Source organism: Pongo abelii, chromosome Y (assembly GCF_028885655.2).
Source record: "Pongo abelii isolate AG06213 chromosome Y, NHGRI_mPonAbe1-v2.0_pri, whole genome shotgun sequence".
Taxonomy (NCBI): Eukaryota; Metazoa; Chordata; class Mammalia; order Primates; family Hominidae; genus Pongo; species Pongo abelii.
Genome location: NC_072009.2, coordinates 10,309,921 through 10,334,899, shown reverse-complemented (window position 1 = coordinate 10,334,899; position 24,979 = coordinate 10,309,921). Strand labels below are relative to the sequence as shown.

The 24,979-nt window shown below is 38.3% G+C and overlaps 1 non-coding gene across 1 annotated transcript; it reads right to left on the bottom strand.

The window, feature by feature from the left end:
• Positions 1-21,971: 21,971 nt before the first annotated feature.
• On the bottom strand, positions 21,972-22,159 carry LOC129053543 (U2 spliceosomal RNA). The gene has a single exon (XR_008518332.1). It is a non-coding gene; the product is annotated as a U2 spliceosomal RNA (small nuclear RNA).
• Positions 22,160-24,979: the final 2,820 nt, after the last annotated feature.

The window sequence follows — 24,979 nt, the reverse complement described above, 5'->3', positions numbered from 1 at the left end:
ATTATCCTCTATAATAAACACAATTTAGAGTAATGTCTAACTAAAAATATTAGTACTTTAGTTCATTCTAGGATGATTCCTGTGATTTTTACTTTTATCTTATTTTTCATTAAATATTTTCTCACATTTATTTTACCTATAAACTTTTTCTAAGCATAAACTCTTTAGTGCTTCTAATTTACATATTTTGGAGAAAGCTTATTTCATATTTATTATATTTTTAGGCATTCTCTGTTATGAAAATTCTCTGTAAAGTTGGATTAACATAACAGCTAAAGACTGCTAATTGCTTTACATTTGTAAAAATATTATCCAGTATAACTAATGAGATGTTTTCTAAGGTAAATATTTTAAACAGAGATTCCCCCTCCCCACACACATATATATTATGAATATATGGGACTTCTATCCAGTATTGATTCTCTAATGTTGAGGAAGGTGTAAGCACCAGTTGAGAGTGTTGTTAAATTCTTTACATTTGCTGTGTCCTATTTGATATGTATTCTTTGATATTGGATAAGGGTTGAGCATTTTTTGAAAACTTCTCACATTCTATACATTTGAAATATTTCTCTCCAGTGTGAATTATCTCATGTAAAGTGTGCATACCTTTTAAAGGTTTTGTCACATTCTTTACATTTAAAGGTTCTTCTCCAGCATGCATTCTCTGATGTTGAGTAAATTTTAATTCTCAATTAAAAGCTTTCCCACATTCTTTATGTTGGAAAAGTTTCTCTGCAAAATAGGCTCCTAATGTTGAGAAAGTTGTAAGCCTCAGTTAAATAATTTGCCAAATTTTTCACATTTGAAAGTTTTTTTTTCCAGTAGAGAGTATTTGATGTTGAGTAATATATAAGCCCCTGTTGGAGACTTTGCCACACTTACTACATTTAAAAGGTTTCTCTCCAGCATGGATATATGTGTGTGTGTGTATGTGTGTATATGTATATATGCGTATGTGTATATATATGTGTGTGTGTGTCTGTGTGTATATATGTATATATACATAAAACTTTAGATTACAACAAAAAAATTGGAACTAATAAATTCAGTAAACTATCAAGATACAAAATTAACATAGAATTGTTTGTTTTTGAGACACGGTCACACTCTGTTGCCCAGAATGTAGTACAGTGATACAATCCACACTCATTGCAGTCTTAACCTTCCAGGCTCAAGTGGTCCTTTAACCTCAGCCTACCAAGTATCTAGGACTACAGGTTTGTTCCACGAAGCTCAGCTAACTGTTGTTGTTTTTTTTTATAGGATAGTGTCTTGCTATTTTTGAATTCTTGGGACTTCAAGCAATCTGTTTTTGAACTCTTGGGACTTCAAGCAATCCACCCTCCTCAGCTCCCAAAGTGCAGGGACTACAGGGGCAAACCAGTATGCCCAGCCTGACATACAAATATTTGTTATATTTTCATGCATTAACAACAAACTTTCCAAAAATACATATTTCTATTTAAAATACTACAAAAATAAGAAATTTCTTCTGAATAGATTTAACCAAGGAAATGACAAATTTATACATTAAATGCAATAATATATTGATGACAGAAATTAAAGTAGACAAAAGGCCGGGTGCAATGGCTCATGCCTGTAATCCCAGCACTTTGGAAGGCCGAGGCGGGTGGATCAAGAGGTCAGGAGATCGAGACCATCCTGGCTAACATGGTGAAACCCTGTATCTACTAAAAATAATAATTAAAAAAAAATTAGCCAGGCATGGTGGTGGATGCCTGTAGTCCCAGCTACTCGGGAGGCTGAGGCAGGAGAATGGCATCAACCTAGGAGGCAGAGCTTGCTGTGAGCCAAGATCTCACCACTGCACTCCAGCCTGGGCGACAGAGCAGACTCTGCCTCAAAACAAAAAAAGTAGACAAAAATCAATGAAAAACTATTGCATGTTTACAGATCAGAAAGAGTAATATCATCAAAGTAACATTTTATCACAGTGATCCATAGACTCAGTGTGATTCCTATCAATTTCAGTCCATTTTTTTCAATAATAAAAAATTTAACATTTTAGTGTAAACTTAACTCCAAATAACCTAAGTAATCTTGAGAAAAAACAAAGCCAGGGCATAATACTGCCTGATTTTTTAATCTATTTAATGTTTATGGTAATAAAAAATGTATGAAATGAGCATAAAATAGAAAAAAAACAATGGAACAGAATAGGGAGCCAATACATACATTCATGGTTACAAGTTCAACTATTCTAGAAAAAGGGAACCAAGGCCTGGCCTGGTGGCTCATGTTTGTAATCCCAGCACTTTGGAAGGCCAAAGCCGGTGGATCACAGGGTCAGGAGTTGGAGACCAGCCTGGCCAAGATCGTGAAACCCTGTCTCTACGAAAAATACAAAAAATTAGCCAGGCGCCATGGCAGGAGCCTGTAATCCCAGCTACTTGGGAGGTGGAGGCAGGAGAATCACTTGAGCATGGCAGGCTGAGGCTGCAGTAAGCCAGGATCTGCTGCCACTGCACTCTAGCCTGGGTGACAGAGCAAGACTCCATCTCAAAACAAAAACAAAAACAAAAACAAAAAAAAGAGGAGGGAACCAAGATTATACAATGCAGAAAGTATTGTGCCAGGGAAACTGGATATTCATGAGTAAAATAATAAAACTGACCATTTTCTTATACTGTACCTAAAAATTAACATGCAAGTATTAAATGTAAAATATAAAACCTTAAAACTCCTGGAAGATAACATAAAAAAAAGATTTTCTTAATATTGGCAATAATTTTGATGTTACACCAAATGCATATTAAAAATAGAAAATATAAACATGTTGGGCTGCATCAAATAAAAGTTTCTGCCATCAAAAAAGCTCTGCAAAATTTTAAAAACTCTACAAGATGAGAAAATATTTGCAAATTATGTACCTAAAAGGTTAATATTCAAAATGTATGAGCTTATTCAATTTGAAACAAATAATGATAGTAACAGCGTACTTAAAAAAAAAGCAAAAAGTTAAATGCATATTTATCCAAAGAAGTCATGTGTACAAGAGAAATGCTGTATGCTCTTGGTGAGTTGTAAATTGCTAGAGTCATCATAAAAACCAGTAAGTAGGTTCTCTGAAAAATATAACCAAAAATACCATATAATTCAGCAATTCCACTTCTGGCCATACTACCAAATAAATGAGTACCTTGAAGAAATACCTTTAGCTCCATGTTCATTATGGCATTATTTACAATAACCCAAATATGGTATATATTCACAGTGCAATACTATTCAGCCATAAAGGAAAAGTAAATCTAGCTATTTACAACAACATGGATGAGTCTGGAGGACATTATGCTTAGTAAAAACAATCAAAGGATACATATTTATACACACATACACATATGTATATGTATACACACACAGAAACACACAGTAAGCATGTATATACAAATGTCACAGTATAAGTATATTCATACATAAGTGATATTGTAAGTCCTATGTATGTTCTAATGGGACTATGTTCCTAGTAGACTTTCTATTATTACAAAAAAAATTACAAAATGATTATTAAGAAATAAGATAATATTTAGTATCTTCTCAGCAATGTTGTAAGCTTTGCAACTATTAGCTCATTTAAGAAATCTAGAAGTTGAGTATATCCATTAAATTACATTATAACTGGAAAATTTACATCTAGAGAGTTTAAGCTACAAATCTAATAAAAGACAATAACATTTTGAAGTTAAATGGCATTCAATTTATTTATACCTAGGAAGATGCTATTCTAATAAAATTATTGAGTATAAATTTTATAGAAGCACATCTGCAACCTCTGTTCAAGTAAAAATCATAAAGCAAATAACATAGAGCATCTCTTCCTGGTGTTTCTAAAATTTCTTCTTCTTCTTTTTTTTTTTTTTTTTTTTTGAGACAGAGTTTTGCTCTTGTTGCCTAGGCTGGAGTGCATTGGCACAGTCTCGCCTCAATGCAGCCTCCGCCTGCTGGGTTCAAGCGATTTTGCTGCATCAGCCATCTGAGTAGCTGGGATTACAGGTGCCAGCCACCACACCTGCCTAACTTTTTGCAGTTTTGGCAGAGATGAGGTTTCATCATGTTGGTCAGGCTGGTCTCCAACCCCTGACCTCAGGTGATCCACCCACCTTGGCTTCCCAAAGTGCTGGGATTACTGGCATAAGCCACTGCACCCAGACTGTTTCTGAAATTTATAAACCATTTCTCAATTATCTGCACTATTCACTTCACACATTTCAGACAACAAACAAAAAGGAACATGAAAATCATAGTTTAACATAGTTTCTTAAAAAAAAAACCACACAAATATTCTTATGTCCTCAAAAATCTCCAGTTATGCAGATTTATGCAGATTTATCAGTCTATGTGATAAAGTGGCCCAGACTGTAAACCTCAAAGGAGGTCACTGAAGTAAGAGAATCACTGGCCAGGCGTGGTGGCTCACGCCTGTAATCCCAGCACTTTGGGAGACCGCGGTGGGCAGATCATGAGGTCAGGAGATTGAAACCAGCCTGGCTAACATGGTGAAATCCTGTCTCTACTAAAAATACAAAAAAAAAAAAAAAAAAAAAAAAAAAAAAAGACCCAGGTGTGGTGGTAGGTGCCTGTAATCCCAGCTACTTTGGAGGCTGAGGCAGGAGAACCATTCAAGGGAAGCAGAGGTTGCAGTGACCTGAGATCATGCCACTACACTCCAGCCTGGGTGACAGAGCAAGACTCTTGTCTAATAAAAATAAAAATAAAAAAAAGAGAATTATTAAAAAATTCAAGAACATAGGACAGAAGATGTCCCTATTTGTGAATACAGGAAAAAAAAAATGGAGGTTTCTTAGAAATTATTTTCATTGAGCAGAGATTCCTAAACTACATGTTAAGACCTGAATTTCTGCTTGAACTTTTGTCCTCTTGCTTGTGTTGTCTATTAATGCTACTTCTTTCATTCTCATCTTCTTGAGGGTTTGGCTACTATCTCATGTTTCTTCACATTTTAGGGACTTTTCCCTTACCCGAGACGGGTGATTAGGTCTGGTTTAGAAATAGTGGTACCTGTTTTATTTTCAAAAAAGATTAACATATTCAAGAGATCAAGACCATCCTGGCTAACACGGTGAAACACCATATCTACTGAAAACACACAAAAAATTAGCCAGACATGTGAGCGGGCACCTGTATTCCCCGCTACTCTGGAGGCTGAGGCAGGAGAATGGCATGAACCCAGGAGGCAGAGATTGCAGTTAGCCAAGATTGTGCCACTGCCCTCCTGCCTGGGTGACAAAGCGAGATTCCATATCAAAAAAAAAAAAAAAAAGATTAATGTAGTGCTTGCTGCAGATATGTTAATTAACAACCTTGTAGTGTGCTTAGTAGAAAAGATACATTATATAAAATTTTAGAGAATTAATCAAAAAATGGTTTTCTGACAGAATCTTTAAATATTTAAGAAATATTCTAAATATATGAGTTATTAGTTTTATTGGCTTAGTACTGTGTCTGGAGATGGTTCCTTCTGGTGGGTTCTTGGTCTCATTGACTTCAAGAATTAAGCTGCGGACCTTTGCGTTGAGTGTTTCAGCTCGTAAAGATGGTGTGTCTGAAGGTTTTTCCTTCAGATGTTCAGATGTGTCCAGAGTTTCTTCTTTCCAGTGGGTTTGTGGTCTCACTGACTTCAAGAATGAAGCTGCAGACCTACGTGGTGAGTGTTACAGCTCTTAAATGTGGTGTGGACCCACAGAGTGAAAAACAGTAAGATTTATTGTGAAGAGCAAAAGAACAAAGCTTCCACAATGTAGATGGGGACCTGAGAGGGTTGCCGCTGCTGGCTGGGGTGGCCAGCTTTTATTCCCTTATTTGTCCCCACCCACGTCTTGCTGATTGGTCTATTTTACAGAGTGCTGATTGATGAAGTTATAATCCTTTACTAGGCACAGAGCACTGATTGGTGCATTTTTACAGAGTGCTGATTGGAGCATTTACAATAATTTAGCTAGACATAGAGCACTGATTGGTGTGTTTTTGCAGAGTGCTGGCTGGTGTGCTTACAATACTCTAGCTAGACAGAAAAGTTCTCCAAGTCCCCACTTGACCCAGGAAGTCCAGCTGGCTTCATGTCTCAGTCCCTCCTCTAAACAGGGCACCCCAACTGCTGTTGGGAATTGGGCAATGACTGCTCTAGCTACTTCCTGCTGGATAGGGGTGAAGAAGAGCCCTGCAGTTGTAGTGTCCTCTGGAGGGGAATGCTTTAGGCCAGCCAAAGGGCCAGTAAGTTGGTCCAGGGGTCTGCAGTAGAAGTTGTTAGTTGAGCTCATTTGGGGTTCCATTTGTAAGACCATCCGTAGTTTGATGGTCTCAATCCTAGAGGAAACAAATTTGACAAGGAGGTTAAAAATACAGGGACCAAAGGTGAATAATAGCAAGATGGCTGTCATGGGACCTAGAATGGGGAAAAGCCATGTCACCCAACTCCAGAGGTTGATATAAGAGTTTGAAAGGTATTGTCTGATTTCGTAAGCCTTTTCCTATAAATGCTGGGTGAATCTTGTAACATCCCTGATTGGTTAGTGTAAAAACAACACTATTCCCCTAAGAAGGTGCAGAGTCCTCCTTTCTCAACAGTAGGAGGTCTAGGCCTTGGTGGTTTTGGAGAGTCACTGCTGCCAAAGAGTCTACTTGGGATTGCAGAGTAAGTATAGATTTTGTTATTTCTTGCAAACTGTCTGAGAAATCCTTTGAGAGTGTGTGTTAGTAGGATAATAAAGTAGATAAAGTGGCTATTCTGGTTCCTGTAGTAGTAGCCATTTCTAACCCTGTAAGTAGGGGTATTAGTTGTATGGCTCTGTGCTGATGGACTTGAGCTTTGAGGGGTACTGATAGGTCTGATTTCCTGGGGCAATGTCAATGTTGGGAATTAGGAAGACTCCTAGAATTGGGGTGTTGCAGGGACTGCTGCATTTTCTTACTAAGGGTTGAGCTTTTAAATGTCTAACAATATCTTGTAATCCTTTATGAGCCTCAGGCCTTAACGATATTGCCTTTGATAAAGAAAAGTGGTGGGGTCTTTTCACCTGATTTGGACTGGGTGGGCATTTTTTACCCTTACAAATTGTGCTTCCAATGCCAAGACTTCAGGATTGATTTCCTCCTCAAGCAGGGGACAACAAGTGGGTAACTTCTTCCCCATATTCATGTAGATAATAGCTCCAGCTTTGGCTAATATGTCCCTCCCTAATAAGGGTGTGGGACTTTCAGGCATAACAAGAAAGGCATGTGAAAAGAGCAAAGTCTCCCAATTACAACTGAAGAGGTGGAAGAAATACCTGGTTACAGGCTGTCCCAGGATTCCTCAATGGTAATGGACCTCGAGGACAGCTGTCTGGGACAGGAAATTAACACTGAGAAAGCCACACCAGTATCTAGGAGGAAGTCAATTTCCTGGCCTTCAATGGTTAAACATAGCCGGGGCTTAGTGAGAGTGATGAAATGAGCTGGTGCTTGCCCCAGGTGCCCTCAGTCTGGTTTTTGGATCATCTGGTTGAGGGCTTCTGGCCCAGAGAACCTTTGTCCTCTGGGGCAGTGCACCTTCCAGTGATTGCCTCAGCATAGTGAACATGGGTGAGGGGGCAGCTTGTTTCTTGTTGGACAATCTTTTTAAAGGTATCCTTGCAAACCACACTGGTAACAAGCCCTACTGGGTGATTGGCCTGCTCCATTTTCTGTCCCCTCTGAACCACCAAGCTTTGTTTGTCTGAGGGCCATGACTAAGGCAGGGGAATTTATCTGATCTCACTTTTCCTTTTCAGCCTGTTCCTCTTGGTCCCTATTATAGAACACTGAGGTTGCCAGGTTTAATAATGCCTCCAGGTTTTGTTCAGGGCCCAGGGCTCACTTTTGGAGCTTTCTCTTGATATCTTCAGCTGATTGGGTAATAAATTTATCTTTTAGGATCATTTGACCCTTGTGGGAGTCAGGTGATAGAGGAATATATTTTCTTAAGGCGTCCTGTAGGTACTCATGGAAGGCAGAAGGATATTATCCCTTTCCCTGAGTTATGGTGGACATCACTGAATAATTCATAGGCTTTTTCCTAATTCTCCTTAGTCCTTCTAGAGCACAGGTCAACAGATGTTCATGACTCCAGTCCCCATGATCTGAGTCAAGATCCCAGTGGGGATCCATGCTGGGGATGGCTTGCTGACCAGTAGGGAAATTGTCCCTTTCTTTGGTTGTCATTCTATCATTTACTCGACTATGATGCCAGGTATCTCCAAACTCTCAGGCTGCAGCTAAACCTGCATTCTTTCATTAAAGCCCAGGATTTGACCTATCAATAGCATGACATCAATCAAGTGGGATTGAAGGTTTGCCCTAGACTCTGTAGGACATCTGTGTACCCATCAGGGTCACTTGAAAACTTTCCCAGGTTTACCTTTATCTGCTTTAAATCAGAGAGGGAGAAGGGGACATGTACCCAGGTTGGGCCATATTTCCCTACCTCTACAGCTTGAAGGGGACATAACCGACAGCCTGGGGGAGGGGTTGTGGTCCCTTGGAGATTTATTTGCTTGTTTCCTTCTTGGCCGGGTAGATTAGAGGAGGCTTATCATTAATAGGAAGGGGAGCTCTAGGGAGGCTAGGATATGGGGGTAAGCTGAGAGGTTCTCTAGTGGGAAGTAAATTGCAAGTTTTGTATAGCTGTGGATTCTCCTTCAATGAAAAGAAAGCTTGGACATAGGCATTTCACTCCATTTGCCTTCCCTCTTACAGCAAATGTCAAGCTGCAGGCTAGTATTATAATTTATACTTCCCTCTGGTGTCTGTTTTTCCCCATCAGAGAGAGAATATTGGGGCCAGGCCTTAGTGCAGAAAAAAATGAGCTGCTTCTTTTTCAGGGTTTGTGGGTCAAATTGGTCTCAGTGGCTTAGGATGCATTTCAAGGGTGAGCCTGTTGATGTCTGAGTGTTTCCCATCTGAAAAAAAAACCAAAAACCTGGCTTTGGTTTGTTTGTTTCCCCCCTCTTTGCCCAAGAACCCTTAACAGTCCTTGGACCCTGCTAATCATAATAGTTGCGCTTACCAATGCAGCAGCAGAAACCCCTCTTGCCCAAGAACCCACGATGTCCCTGGACCCTGCTGATCAGAATTGTTGCACTCACTGAAGCAGCAGCAGAAACACTAATTTTCCTCTTAGACCACAAAGAGGATCAAAGAAGGTCAGATTTAGTGGCCCTTACTGATGTATTCTTGAAAACCTGCACCCTTGCCTGTCCTCTTAGACCACAAAGAGAACTGAGAAAAATCAGATTTAGTGGCCCTTACTGATGCATTCTCAAAAACCTGTTAGAATCCTAAGTGTTCTCCTGTTAGTCCTAGGACCTCACCCCTGTCCTATAAAGATGTTGTGGCCCCCAAATGAAGTGGCGGGCCATACCCTGAGGGAGGGAAGGAATCTCCAGGCTTGGAAGAGTGACATCTTTTGTCCTCACTTCTCATCATATGAATAGGAAGGATATCATTTCTGAGGATCCCCATATCCTAGCTTCAGGAATAGCTTTTTTTAGGCCTGCTAGTCTGAGAAGAGATCATAAAATTCCAGATAGTTCCCCCCTTGATGGAGCTTTGGGCAAAAATTATGTCTTTCTGATTGGTGAGCTCAGCTATCTAAAGAAAGGAACAGAATCCTGAAGTTTATACTAGAAATCATTCTTATAGGAGAAAGTAGAAAAGTACCAGAGACAGGGAGTGTTTTTTAGAAGTGTGATTAGCCTTGGAGAAGAGAGGTGAGAGGAAGTTTGTCTGACAGGCATTAGGACCCAGGAGGCAAGGGTCAGGATAGATAGGATAAATGGGCGTGTCTCACTTTGGTGACATGACTTTGAGAGTTCTACTCATGGCTATGGGGCCAACCAACTTTTTGTTGGGACCCCGGAGTTGAATGGCTTTCCTCTCTGTTGACCCTCAGCTCAACAGATAAGTACAGGAAAAGCAGAAGCTGGTTCCAGGCAAACTAACGATCCCAACTCCATAGAGTCAGGGGTTGTTAAAGAACCCTTTCCCAGAAAGCCTGACATCCATGTCTTTCATCTGGTGGCAGCACTAGTTGCTTTTAACTGGCCCAACAGGTGCCCAGTATTTAGCCCCCAAATTCTAAGGAAAAATAGGACAGGATAGCAAGTGAAAGGAGTATGATATTCACTGCTTGGCAATTGTCCTGCCACAGTCACCAAGATGTGTCCCTTCATGGTCACCAAGATGTGTCTGGAGTTCATTCCTTCTGGTGGGTTCTTGGTTTCACTGACTTCAAGAATGAAGCCACAGACCTTCATGATGTGTGTTACAGCTTTTAAAGATGGTATGTCTGGAGACTTTTCCTGCAGATGTTCAGGTGTGCCTAGAGTTTCTTCTTTCTGGTGGGTTTGTGGTCAAACTGACTTCAAGAATGAAGTTGTGGACCTTTGCAGTGGGTGTTACAGCTGTTAAAGATGGTGCATACCCAAAGAGTGTGCAGCAGCAAGATTTATTGTGAAGAGTGAAAGAACAAAGCTTCCACAGTGTGGAAGGGGACCTGAGTAGGTTGCTGCTGCTGGCTGGGGTGGCCAGCTTTTATTTCCTTATTTGTCCCTGCCCACTTCCTACTGATTGGTCCATTTTACAGAGCTCTAATTTTTGAGTTTACAATATTTAACTAGACACAGAGCACTGATTGGTGCATTTTTATGGAGTGCTGATTGGTGCACTACATTCCTTTAGCTAGACACAGAGTGCTGACAGCTGCATTTTTACAGAGTGCTGATTGGTGAGATTACAATCCTTTAGCTAGACACAGAATGCTGATTCGTGCATTTTTACAGAATGCTGATTGGTGCATTTACAATTCTTAAGCTAGACACAGAGTGCTGATTGGTGCGTTTTTACATAGCACTGATTTGTGCATTTACAATCCTCTAGCTAGACAGAAAAGTTCTCCAAGTCCCCACTCAACCCAGGAAGTCCAGCTGGCTTCACATCTCAGTACTACTGAATTAAAGTTAGTGGTAAAAATTGAATATAAAGTTACGGGCAACAATATTTTACTCCACTAAGTTTTCAAAATTACTGCTAATCTAGAGTAAAGGACACAAAGTGGCTCAAGAAAAAAGAAGGAGCTTCATGCCAAGATAAAATATCTTGAAGATTTTCTTTTCTGCAACAAAAACTCCCAATTCCTTCTTGAAAAGAGAAACTAAAATTAATTCATGCCGAGCAGAAGCTCCCAATAGACATTCTACAAAGGATAAAAAAAATGCTAGGGAGACCCAGTTTCTCTAGTTCTCTAACATCACATCCCTACACAAATTTCACTGGGCAATATCCAAGTCATTTTCTCTACTCCAGAGAAAACTATATGGTCACATTTCTGAATGTAAACCATCCCTTAAACAATACATGTATTTACTGAGTGACAGAGTTCTTAATTTGACTGCAGATAAAATGAGTTAAGAAAACTAGTTCTGACTTATATAGGTAACTAATGTTATCTGATAAAACAATTTTTAATACAGTAATATTCTGTAAAATATATAACTCTTAGAACAAAAATGGCATGCCAGAAATTTTTGCTGCTGCAATGGAAATATGAGCCACAATGACCTGCCCCTTTCAAACCTGAACAGAGAAAGCCATATCACCTCCTTTCTGAGCAAAAGATGAACTCAATCTTTTAGAAAACTTCCTGCTTGTGGTCTTACCATAGAATCATGTTAGGCACTTATTAAAAAAAAAAAAAAAAAAAAAAAAAAAAAAAACGGCTTCTCACACCCAGAACAATGCACAAAATCTATGTGGAGGGTACAGGTGATGATATCTGTTTAAACTGGTCATATAATTCCTATTGAAAGACTGGGCTTAGAATCACTTAGCAAAGTATTTCCTCAAAAACTTCAATGTGCATATAAATTATTTGGTGTTCCATGCCTCACTGTAAGTAACACGATTCCACAGGTTTTAAAAGGGTCTATGAATTAACTTTTTAAAACAGACCGCCTGTTAATGCTAATGATGTTCTCTCTAAACTTATTATAGTAGCACTCAGCAAGAGAAAGAAGGCACAGCACACAGGATCCCTTACCTTAACACACATATCACAACACAAATACTTTTAGTCCAAGGAAAAAGACTACAAACCACCATCCTAAAATATGACATTTTATGCAGCCTCTTTAAAGTTTACAGAGGCTATAAATTGTGCTAATGTCTGAGTCAGCATTTGAAAAACACATTTGAAAATGCATTAATGAAAAGATTATGTAGCAGGTACTGTGTGTTCAGGATTACGTTACAGCGCACTGAACTGGGACCTCACATTATGTGTGTTAATACAGGTAATACTGTGTGAGATGGGTACTAAGTTTTCCAGAATTTTCAGAATCTAAATGAAGGGCTCAATATTTATAGTCTACTTCTGTTTTCCTATCATTGATTTTAAAAAGATATGTACAAAAACAATGCTCAAAATAGATACATGAGAGAGATAAAGGAACTGTTAAGTGTAGTTGAAAGAGTTTTTTTGTGTGTGTCTGCATTTACATTATTGAGACTTGTGGAAAAACTAGTGGAATTGCAGATATGGAAAATAGGTTTCTGAGTGGGATGCCTATAGAAACACTGGTTTCAATTTTTAAAAAAAGAAACTAAGGCCCCAAATATATGTTTTTTTCTCACTTATTTCTTTTTTGGTTTCAGGAAATTGTGAGCACGAGCTAGCTCTGAAGGGGAAGCAGAAGCAACAACCCCAAATAATGATTAGTCTTCTAATTAGTTCACTAAGAGATTCTGACATGGTTTGTCTCTGCCCCTACTGAAATATCATCTTGAATTCTCACATGTGATGAAAGAAACCCAGTGGGAGTTAATTGAATCATGAGGGCGTCTTTTCACGTGCTATTCTCATGTTAGTGAATAAGTCTCATGAAATCTATCGGCTTTGTAAGGGGGAGTTTCTCTGCACAAGCTCTATGCTTGCCAGTTGCCATCCATGTAACACGGGACTTTCTCCTGCTTGCTTTTTGCCATGATTGTGAGGCCTCCCCACAAAGTTGAAACTGTAAGGCCATTAAACCTCTTTCTTTTGTAAATTGCCAAGTGTCTAGTATGTCTTTATCAGCAGCATGGAGATTGACTAATACAGTAAATTGGTACTGAGAGTGGGGTTCTGCTGAAAAGAAATCTGAAAATGTGGAAGTGACTTTGGAACTGGATAACAGATAGAGGTTGAAACAGTTTGGAGGGCTGAGAAGAAGACAGGAAAATGTGGAAAATTTTGTAACTTCAGTTACAAAAAACATCAGTTTTGACCAAAATGCTGATAATGATATGGACAGTGAAATCCTGACTGTGTTGGTCTCAGATGGAGATGAGGAACTTGTTGGAAACTGGAGTAAAGGTGATGATTGTTATGCGTTAGCAAAAAAGACTGGCAACATATTGCCCCTTGCCATAGAGATCAGTGGGACTTTGAACTTGAGAGAGATGATTTAGGGCATCTGGCAGAATAAATTTCTAAGCAGCAAAGCATTCAAGAGGTCACCTGCGTACTATCAAACACATTCAATTTTAAAAGGAAAATACACCATAAAAATTGAGAAAATTTGCATCCTGACTATGCAATAGAAAACAAAATTCCATGTTTTGAGGAGAAATTCAAGCCAGCTGAAGATATCTGCATAAGTAATGAGGAACTCAATGCTAATCACCAAGACAGTGGGGAAAATGTCTCCAGGATGTGTCAGAGAACTTTGTCAAAGCTGCTTTCATCACAGGCCCAGACACCTAGGTGGGAAAAAAAATAGTTTAGTGGACTGGGTCCAGGGTCTTTCTGCTCTGTGCAATCTACGGACTTGGTGCCCTGAATCCCAGAAGCTTTAGCCATAACATAAAGGAGCCAAGGTACAGCTCAGGCTATGGCTTCTGAGGGTCCAAGCCCCAAGCCTTGACAGCTTCCATGTGGTTTTGAGCCTATGGGTGCACAAAAGTCAAGAACTGAAGTTTGGGAACCTTCACCTAGATTCCAGAGAGTATATAAAACACCCGGATGCCCAGGGAGTAGTTTGCTGCAGGGGTGGGGCACTCATGGAGAACCTCTGCTATGGGAGTGCAGAAGGGAATCATGGGGTGGGAGCCCCCACACAGAGTCTCCATTGAGGTGCTGCCTAGTGGAGCTATGAGAGGTGAGCCACCATCTTCAAGACTCCGGAATGGTAGATCCAATGACAGCTTGCACTGTGCACCTGGAAAAGCTGCAGACACTCAACAATAGCCTGTGAAAGTAGCTGGGAGGGAGCCTGTATGCTGCAAAGCCACAGGATGGGAGCTTCCTAAGACCATAGGAGCCTGCCTCTTCCATCAGCATGACCCAGTTTGAGACATGAAGTCAAAGGAGATCATTTTGGAGTGCTAAGATTTGACTGTCCACTGGATTTTGGACTTGCTTGGGGCCTGTAGCCCCTTTGTTTTGACCAATTTCTCCCATTTGAAATGACTGTCATTATCCAATGCATATACCCCCATTGTACCTAGGAAGGAACTAAATTGCTTTGATTTTGTAGGCTCATAAGTGGAAGGCATTTACTTTATCTCAGATGAGACATTGGACTGAGGACTTTTGAGTTAATCTTGAAATGAGTTAAGTCTTGGAAACTCTTTGGAAGACATGATTGGTTTTGAAATGAGAGGACATGATATTTGGGAGGGGGCAGGAGTGGAATGATATGGTTTGGCTGTGCTCCCACCCAAATCTCATCTTGAATTGCCCTTTGTTGTGGGAGGGACCCAGTGGGAGACAATTGAATCATGTGGGCAGGTCTTTCCCATGTTGTTCTCATGATAGTGAATAAGTCTCATGAGATCTGATTCTTTTATAAGGGACTTTCTGTGCACAAGCTCTCTGTTTGCCTGTTGCCATCCATGTAAGACATGAATTGCTCCTCCGTGACTTCTACTACCCAGGCACTTGGTACTGTAAGTCCATCAAACCTCTTTTTTTTTTTTTTTTATTGCCCAGTCTAGGGTATGTCTTTATCAGACGCATGAAAATGAAACAATACAGATTCCGTGGTAGGCCAGTCAGTCCCGGAAAGAATTCAGATGAGAGTCCTGGAAATAATTCAGATGAGAGTGGGTCTGATCTAAGTTTGGTTATGGAGTGAGCCTTAGCTTATAATTTCTATATCACTGGATATATTAAGTTCTGTACTTCCTGATTCTGCTCTGAAGAAATTTGACTCCAACCGTTTTTGTCATTTTAATTTATTGCAGGCATTTTCCTATTTTACAACATATATTAACAAGCAATTTAACCAAATCCTTTGGTTCTTTCTATGGCAGTTATATTAGAAGCTAAATATTTATTCTTAAAAAAGTAAAAGCAATAAAATAGTAATGATAAAAACAACACATTTTCTGTCCATGTACAGCTCATCAGGTCATGGCATCAAAACTCCCAGAGTAGCAATCTAAGGGAGATGGTCAAAATTAAGCCCAGCTTCTTTATTGGTACTGACCACATGATGCTAAATTCAACCATTTATCCATATTCTCTAGAACGAGCATTCCTGGATAGTAACAACCATGACTGCTTCTTGTGTTTTCTAATGGCATATAAAGTAGAAGCAAGCAGCTCATAGATCAATTCAAATCTCCAGACCTCATTTTTCACCAATGAAACAGAAAATTGAGCAACTTCCACCTGGATACAAGCCAAGGACATTTTTGTGAAGGAAGAACAAACCCTGGTTGAGTGCTTTCTCCACTGAAATGAAAGCAGAATTAGACTTTTTATAATTTTTTTTTTTTTTGAGTAGGACTCTAGTTTTCAAAGGACAAATCCAAATGTCTCAAGGAATAACAGGTGCTGGTCAGAGAGTCCCCAGTTACTGTAAGCTAATATCCCATGGTGTCCAGGCAGGAGAGACTCAGGCTTACTTTGTGAGGTACAAATAGAAAATGGAACTGTTCTGGTGGACTTGCAGACCCTGAATCCAGATGTAATAACCTCTGGAACTCTGAGGAGTTAACCTCTGCTCCTGAAGAACCAACTGTTGGGTATGAGAAAAAAACACAAATACTCTATTTCAGTAACACAGTGGAAAGACAAGCATAATTGAAATAAAGATTCTAAATGTCTTGTGATCTAGGCCCATCACTTTGAAGGTAATTCTTTAAACTTACATATTCTGCCATCAGATTCTGTTTATACCAGAAGCCTGTCACAAAATTGTAGTGGATCACTGAATAAAATCTGGAAAACTCAAGAAGTTCTACTCGCTCTAAAAGTGGGGCTTAATATACCAATGTTGACCTCTCACAATTCTGAAAATACCTCCTTTGAATTTTCGGCAGTCCTAACTGAGAGTGTGGCTGTGTCTTGTGAATCCCAGGAAGAAGCAAGTTTTTATGTATTGATTCTCGATGAGATCAACCTGGCTCTGCATTTTTGTGAGTTGCAGCAAGTGGAGTAAAACCAAAGTAGAGATTCCCCTCACAGAGGCTCCTTTAATACATTGTAAGTAATATTTTGACCTAAAAGTGGTGGATTAAACTTAATATAATAAGTAGAGAGTTTATTTGGGCCAAAGTTTGAAGATGCAACTCTAGAATATAGTTAAAGTTTCCCTGAATATACACTCCAATTAGCAGCAATTACAAGTGTATACTTAAATGCAAAAACAAAAAAAAGTCTGATACCAAGTTGCTTGTCAGAAATCCTTATTACCAGAGGCTGGGAAGAGTAATGGTGGGTTGATGGAAAGTAGGGATAGGAAAAGGGTACAAAAACTGTTAGAATTCAAACCTCAGACAACACAAGTCAGATGTTGTCTATAAATTTGTAGATACTCTTTTTGATTTTATCACCTATTGTGTATCAAATAGGGTTTTACTTGATTTTTATGGTTCACACTTTCTATCATAAAAAGATAAATTGGTATGTTCAGTTTTTTTCTCCAGGTTGTCAGAGACTTGTTTTTTGGTCTCTCATGTAAGGAACTTAGGAGCCATAATTTCCAGCTGTACAAAAGAACATCTGAAATAAACTGTAAACAACTCTGCTCAGATACTTCGCAACTTTAGATCAAAAGGAAAATTCTTAACCCCAATTCAGATTAAAAACAGATGAAGACATAACTTCAAAACTTATCTGCGCATTATAATTTATCGGTTTACAAACCCACAAGCATGAACATCTGCATGAACCAGTATCAAGATAGAAAAATCCAAAGTGTAACTGGCAAATAAAGGTTGAGTGTAGACAAATGTGACATTATTAAATAACAGAGAAAGCAGACTTAGGAAACCTTTATAAGCTTATGAGTTTTATATTCTTAGGTGTTCCAGACTAGCACTGAAGATTATAGAAAAATCTCTTTATGTTTTTGGTAGGGGGAGTGGAAAATATTCCTGGGTAAAGTTAGCTGTTTTAAATTATTCTCAGAGCATTCTTAGCATCCGTGGTGTTCTACACTCACTTTGTTTTTTTCCTGTCCCCAGAGGTGGTCACTCTCCCTAATTTTGTAGATATTCTTTATAACATTATCATTTGGTATCAAAAATAGTGTCTTCTTAATTTTTCTTCTTTTCACTTTCTATGAAAGTAAATTAATCGACTGGTATCTCTGATTTGGGCCCCCAGGTTGTTTCATGCCTGCTGGGGTCTAAGGCTTGAGTTATCCCTTTTTCTCATTTATTCCACTTGTAGGATTTAAATTGTTTCAATTTTATATTTGGTTATGTAAAATGGTTTGCTTGTCATACTTTAGGTTTTCAAGTGCTTATGCATAAATAGTAAAATATAAATTAGAGAAAACTAGTTGGGTTGTAGATTTTGGGAAATCTCAAGGTTACCAGAAATTTCCAATAAAGTGTATAAAGTTATCCTTCCATCATTTTTGCACATACATTTATTTATTAAATAGGAATTATGTAATGTCTTAATTTTTGCCTATCAGTATTTATAAAATGAGATCACATTAGATTTTAAGTTGTTTTTTACTAATTAATGCTGAGATTGATCATTTTTAAATATAGTCTCACACTTCTAGAAAATTGTTTCATTCATGTTGTCATTGTTCACTATCTTGTTTCTTTCTCATGATTTTTAAATATAGTCTGGGCATTTATTTGCATGTTTGATTTTAACTGATGTTTTCAGCTCATTAAATTAAACACTATGAAGTGCTAATGCTAAATCATTTGTCAGATAAGGTTTTGTTCATAATACATTGCCAACTGTCTTTGAACATGGGCATATCAATTTGAATTCACGACAGAAATGAAATATTGTTTTCTCTTTTACTCTGGATTTTTGGAATTGTTTGTGTTGTGTTTTGGAATTTAGACATTCTAATAGTTGTTTAGTAATACTAATTTACCAAACATTATAAAAATAATGAATGTCTTAAAAAGCCACATTTTTTCAAGAACAAGATGAGATCTTGATGAATATAACTCAGTTTTTAAAGTACAATAATTCTGACTGTATGGTATTAGCAAAGGAAATTCATAAATAGACCAATGGAAATCAGAAGTGTCTTTGAACAGACAGATGTATCTGGTAATTTGACTTAATAGGCATGGCAAAATAAAAGCAGAAATGAGTTTCACATTAATACATAGGTAGTGAAAACTTTTGTCTAAGCAAAAAAATATGCACTCTCTTCCCATCTATGCTGGGGGAAAATAGTTTACTATAGATATAAATGTGACAGGCAAAGCTAGAACATATTTACAGGTCCTAGAGAAATAAATTTACTGCATGATATTACATAGTGTACTTTATTGGTCTCCTCATGGAGTACCTGAACAGCTTTTCCCACCATTATTACAAGCAGCATATTAACTCCACACTTGTTTTAGAAACTCAGAAATTGTGTTATTTTGATGACATTCTCTTGCAAGGAAATTCAAAAGATAATATTCACATGGGGTACAAATACTTGTCACAGAAACTTTTATTTAGAATAAGCTGTTTTGCCTCCACTAGAGTCAAGGCCCCAGAACTTTGGTTAAATTTATGGGTGCTATGTAACGGTCAGCCTAGTGCTATCCCATGCCTATTGCATTAACACTGTAATACATTAAACAAGTCCAACATTATTGGACCTATTTAGATTTCTGAGACAACGTTTATAAATTTTTATGTGCTCACTTTTTGTTCAAGCTCCCAATTTCTTTAACCTGCCACAATATCAAGTGATGAAGCCTTGAGAGCTAGAAGTCATTAATGATAAAATTTAGGCTAACAGGAAAGGTCCACTGAGGTAGACTCTACCTCAGTGAAGGTGAAGGATGCTAAGGATACCACAAGAAAAAAAATTGTTGTTGAGGGAAGAGAAACAAAAATATGATATCCTCAGCAAGCTTACAATGGAAAAGCCAGCATTTCTGAAAATGAGTATAGTAAAATAAGCAGCTAGAACATCACAGTTCTGCATATTTTAGGCCGAGACTCTTGACTCTTCAGGCACTCATTTTGCATTTATTATACACATGGTCTTTTTGTAGTGTGCTGTCTCAGAAAGTGTGAAATCTTCACCAGGCATGGTGGCTAACACTTGTAATCCCAACACTTTGAGAAAGTGATGCAGGGAGATCACTTGAGGTCAAGAGTTTGGGACCAGCCTGGCCAACATGGTGAAACTCTGTTTCTACTAAAAATAGCAAAATTAGTTGGGAGTGGTGGTGGGCGCTTGTAATCCCAGGTGCTTCGGAGGCTGAGGCAGGAGAATTGCTTGAACCTGCAAGGTGGAGGTTTCAATTAGCCATGATCATGCCAGTGTACTCCAGGCTGGGCAACAGAGTGAGATTCCATCTCAAAAAAAAAAAAAAAGAAAAAAGAGTGAAATCTCTCCCCATCTAAATGAGCTTAAGCACCCACCTGTAGGGATTAGTTTAGAGACATGGACACATCCCTCTGCTACGTGGGATGGGGATAAAAACAATTTGCACTGTGAAGATTGTGTGGATGTGTGTCTATGATAATGTGGTACCAAAGTTTTTCTTAGTTCCAAAAGCTAATGATGTATTGTCCAATGTGTTCACTGATTCAAAGCAGTTCATGCTAAAAGATCTTGCCCACCTTTATTTAAAATTTCATTTAACAATGAAATTCAAAATTTGTTTGCCTTTAAAACATAAATAGGACACTTGAGCTCTACTACACATGTCTACTAAAGCACTTTCTTATTTTCCCAGGCATTATGTCAGGACTTAACAGCTCTGCAATGTCCTTAAAATTCTACTCTTATTTGCTATGTGGATGATATGTTAGTATGCCCCTGCCCCCAACTAACTTATGATAAAATCAACTCATTTTATTGTTTTGACAGCAACTCCCACATAAACATTACAAGGTTTGCTTTTTTAAAAATGCCAGTTTTCACTTTGGGAGGCCAAGGCAGACAGATCACAAGGTCAGGAGTTTGCAACCAGCCTTGCCAATACGGTGAAAGTCCATCTCTATTAAAAATACAAAAAGAAAAAATTAGCTGGGAGTGGTGGTGCATGCCAGTAATCTAAGCTACTCAGGAGGCTAAGCAGGAGAATTGCTTGAACCTAGGAGGCGGAGGTTATGGTGAGCCAAGATTGTGACACTGCATTCCAGCCTGGGTGACAGAAGGAGACTCCATCTCAAAAAACAAACAAATGAAAAACAAACAAAAAAACAGTTTTAAGCAGTAAAGTTGACCCTTTAGGACATAATTTGATCACTGAAGAAATGAATATTCCACTTGTCTGTGAAAATAAAAATTAAAAGTCTTTCCTAGTCTATAATCAATAACAATTTAGAATGTTTTTGTTTTCTGTTTTTCCTTTTTTCAGCTTGCAGAATATCACAGTCCAAAACTTTGTTTCAGACTCTTTGTCTTGAGAAGACAGTAATTAGCAGATTTTAAAACTGCATATGGCCAACTCGAAAATGGTTCCCAATTTAGGAATTCCAAAATATAGGAATTCCAAAATATAGCTTCCCCTGGCCTATCAACATAAAAATCAGGAATTACAAGTTGTTACTTGAGAAATAAGAAGAGAAAATAGGCTCACCACTTATTATATAGCTCACAGTCAAACCCAGTGTGTGTCCTAATTCTTTTTCTTTTATTATAAAAAAAAAAAACAAACTATAGGACCATAAACTATAAGTGGCTTTGGCTGAGGCTCATGCTTTAGAAACAAACAAACAAAAACAAAAACAAAACAAAATGAAACAGAAAGAGAGCAACTGTATTTTGTTGGTGTGCTAATGCATAAATGTGTATGTATATTTGTATGCGTGTATATGTGTGTAGTGAGTGTGTGTGTGTGTATATTTATATGAATTGTACTCATGATAATACCTTTCCATGTTCCCAGTGCAAAACACCTTGAAATCCCAAAGGAAGAGTAGAAAGACTGATTTCATATTCTAAACGTCTCTGCTATGTGCTCTTACACTTGAAGAAAGCAATACCCTAACCTATACAATTAGTAACCTAACTGCTCCCCAGGTGATGCCTACAAAGGTATATTATGCATTAAGGCACCATATAGTCAAGGTCAAGAAACAATTTACGTGAATACAAGTGGTTGCTTGTTTAATTTCACTAGACTAAATTCAGTAAAGTCACTTTCCTCCAAAAATGGTTATGCAGAATTACAGCATGCCATAAATAGAATTCAAAAAATAAGACTCTCAATGTACTTTATATAGGAGGTACAAAAACCTATGGGCAGAAGAAAGATGTCTCAGACTGAGATTAATTTTGTACATGTTAGAACCCTTGCTAGTTTCTAAGACTGGTCCTTCCTTCCTCTAGACTGCAAATTCCACCTTCTTTCTGTCAGTAACTTAAGTTGGACATGAGATACATCTAGAGACAGGACTTCAGGATCGGTCAGACAAAGGAGATAGCCCTAACAGACCAGAGATGCCACCCCGTATGAATGAAAGCCCTGAACAAAAATAAGCCCCTTTTGAGGGATGATGTTCAGACAGTAGTTGTGAGTACTTGGAGATGTGGGGCTCCCACTGACCATCAGAGAGGCCTGTAGGTGGGATCCCTTTCTTACTTTGGCTGGTAGGCCCTGAAGGTCTCCTCTGTGGGTTTTAAACTGATAAGAACAGATACTACACTTGATCTTAGCCAAAAGGCCGAGAAGCGATCCTCTGTGGGTTTTAACACCGCAGAAAACCTTGGGGGCCCAGGTGAAGTGGAGGGTGAGGCAAAGTTCAGACCTCTTCAGCTTCTTCCAGGAGGCTATGAGGCTGTGGGAGGCACCAGAGCATGCTGTACCTGAGCTGGAGTCTCAGAAGGAGAAGGAACAGTATTGAGAGCACAGCCTGAAGAACCAGGTGTGATCCAAACTAGCTAGGGTGGACCCAAGAGAATGAAGATGGGTCATAAGGAGACTTTTATATGTTCCAAGGCTAAGCACAGTTTCCTGTGAACTCAGCTAGGATGAAGTGACAGTGACAGCAAACTGTAACTCAAAACAGATTTCAGACCCAAATGGGGAAGTTTAACCAATAAAACTTGTACAGATAGAAAAATTGAGATTCTTGTTTTTCATAGGTTTAGAAGAGTGTAGCTGAAGTCTGTCTGAGCCAGGTCCCAGCTGTGGAATAATTAATTTCTGTAAGAGAATGTTAATGAGAGACAGACAAACCCATAGACTTAAGACTTTAGATCATCTTCCCTTGGAAGTCACCATCCCACAGAATATTACACAGTCTAAGTAGAGGATGAGAACATTAGGATCTGATTTAAAGTATGACTAGTGAGAGGGAGAGCAAGGATAAGTTGCCACAGAAATTTGTAGCAGAGGACTCATTAGGTGAAATGTGTGTCCCCAGGAAGTGTCATGTAAGCTGCACAAAGGAGATGTAAATTAGGCAGGGAAGAACATTGCCAAGAGAAGAACCCAGATTTCTACATCCCAGAAAGCAAGAACAGTAGCAGGTCTGGTGCGTACTTTTGGAGAAAACAAATCCTTGAACTTGCCTGGGTGCCTGGATTTGTTGCAGAAGCAGGGCCTCTGCACGTCATATCACTCAGCAAACTGCTGACACACCTGCTTTCTCTTTTTGTGGAAGGTGGCTGACAGACACAGGAAGCCCACTGCCATAAGCTCTTGAACAAATGAAGGCATAAAACTCATGAAGAAACCCTAAAGTTTTACCTAAAAAAAGGCCAAAGATTTTTTTTGAAGAACTTGAAATCTAGGTAGGCTGATGAGAACCTCCAAAACAGAAGAGCCTGGCCTGGCTTTTTAAACTTATTCTGATTTCTCAATATTATAAACATTTCTCTATGAACTTTTTTGAACCTTTGTGTCTTTGTACAGCTAATTTTGTGAGAACCACTAACAAAAATGGAATTTCACTGCCAAACGGCTGCAGTACTTCGATTTAGAAATATAATTTAGGGCAGACCAGTAACCCCCTGTACTTTGGTATCTTTACCCGAGAAGAAATTAAAAGTCTAGACTTTGGAACACATGAAGGTTTATTGGGACAATATAGGTAAAGTTTAAAGACGGGGTTGGGACAGTGGACAGAAAAGCATAGTTCATATCCCAACATCAGAAAAATCTCTCGTGTGTTTTCTAAATTTGAGGCAGGAGAATGGCGTGAACCCGGGAGGCGGAGCTTGCTGTGAGCCGAGATCGCGCCACTGCACTGCAGCCTGGGCGACAGGGCAAGACTCCGTCTCAAAAAAATAAATAAATAAATAACCAAATAAATAAATAAAAATAGAAAGAACACGTTATGTGTATGATCACATAAAAATACCCAAAAAATCCAAAGAAAGTTTGTTTTTAATGTTTTTTAACTTTTATATATATTATAAATGTGGTTGTAATTAAGTGTATTTTTATAGTATTTAATTATACATATATTTTTAATTTTTCTATATTGATGCACACTTGATTTGTTTCAAGTTTGTAGATGTACCAAGGAATTCATTTTAATAATGTTTTTAACTTTCATGTATAATATAAATGTGGTTCCAAATGAGTCTTATTTTATATAATGTTTAATTTTTTTCTTATTATTCATGCACATTTGAGTTGTTTCAAGTTTGGAGAATTACCAAGCAATACTTTTCTTAACAGATATAGACATGCTATTGGGTATATACCTAAGAGTGAAAATGTCAGGTTAGAGTACTTCTATGCCCATTTCAAGGTTATTGAAAACTATACTGGGCCATGGCATATTTTAATATGTAAGCAATGCAGAAAATCTATGACAATGTTGTGGGCTCCTACTCAGGGCAATCATGCTGAGATAGAACAGTGCTCTCAAATCAACTAAGGTGTATGAGTTTTTATTGAAAAATTGTACAGTTAATTAAATATATTTTTAGTCTTTCTCCAAATGATTAATCAAGTAAAGAGACATATTTAGCTCAACTGCTGAAGGCAAACTACTGATATTTCCCAACAACATATACGTGACCCTCAGCTCAGGTGGAATCTGTTGCTATGTTGCATTTAGGAAAAGCTCCAGCAAACTATTGACCTGAAGGATCAAAGATCTCGACACTTCAATAATCACAATTGAATCACCAATATATGTAAAATTATTATATATTTGAATCATTTTACTATTATTTTATATATTTTTTGTGTCTTATGCCAAAAACATTCAATATAAATATTGCAAAAAGTAAGATAGGTAAATATTTTAATAGTCTCTTCACTCATCTCAGTGGATATACAGCTCATCACCTATAATTCATGCCCTTCACTCTATAAATGACTGTCACATACTGTAAAAAGAGTGTATCTTCAAGACCACTGACATAATTTGCTTTGTCCCCAAATCTTATCTTGAATTGTAATTCTCTGTTTCAAGGGAGAGGCCTGGTGGCAGGTGATTGGATCATGGGAGTGGTTTTCCCTCATGCTCTTCTTGTGATAATCTGATTATGAGAACTCTCATCATGAGTTCTCATGAGATACGATGGTTTTACAGGTG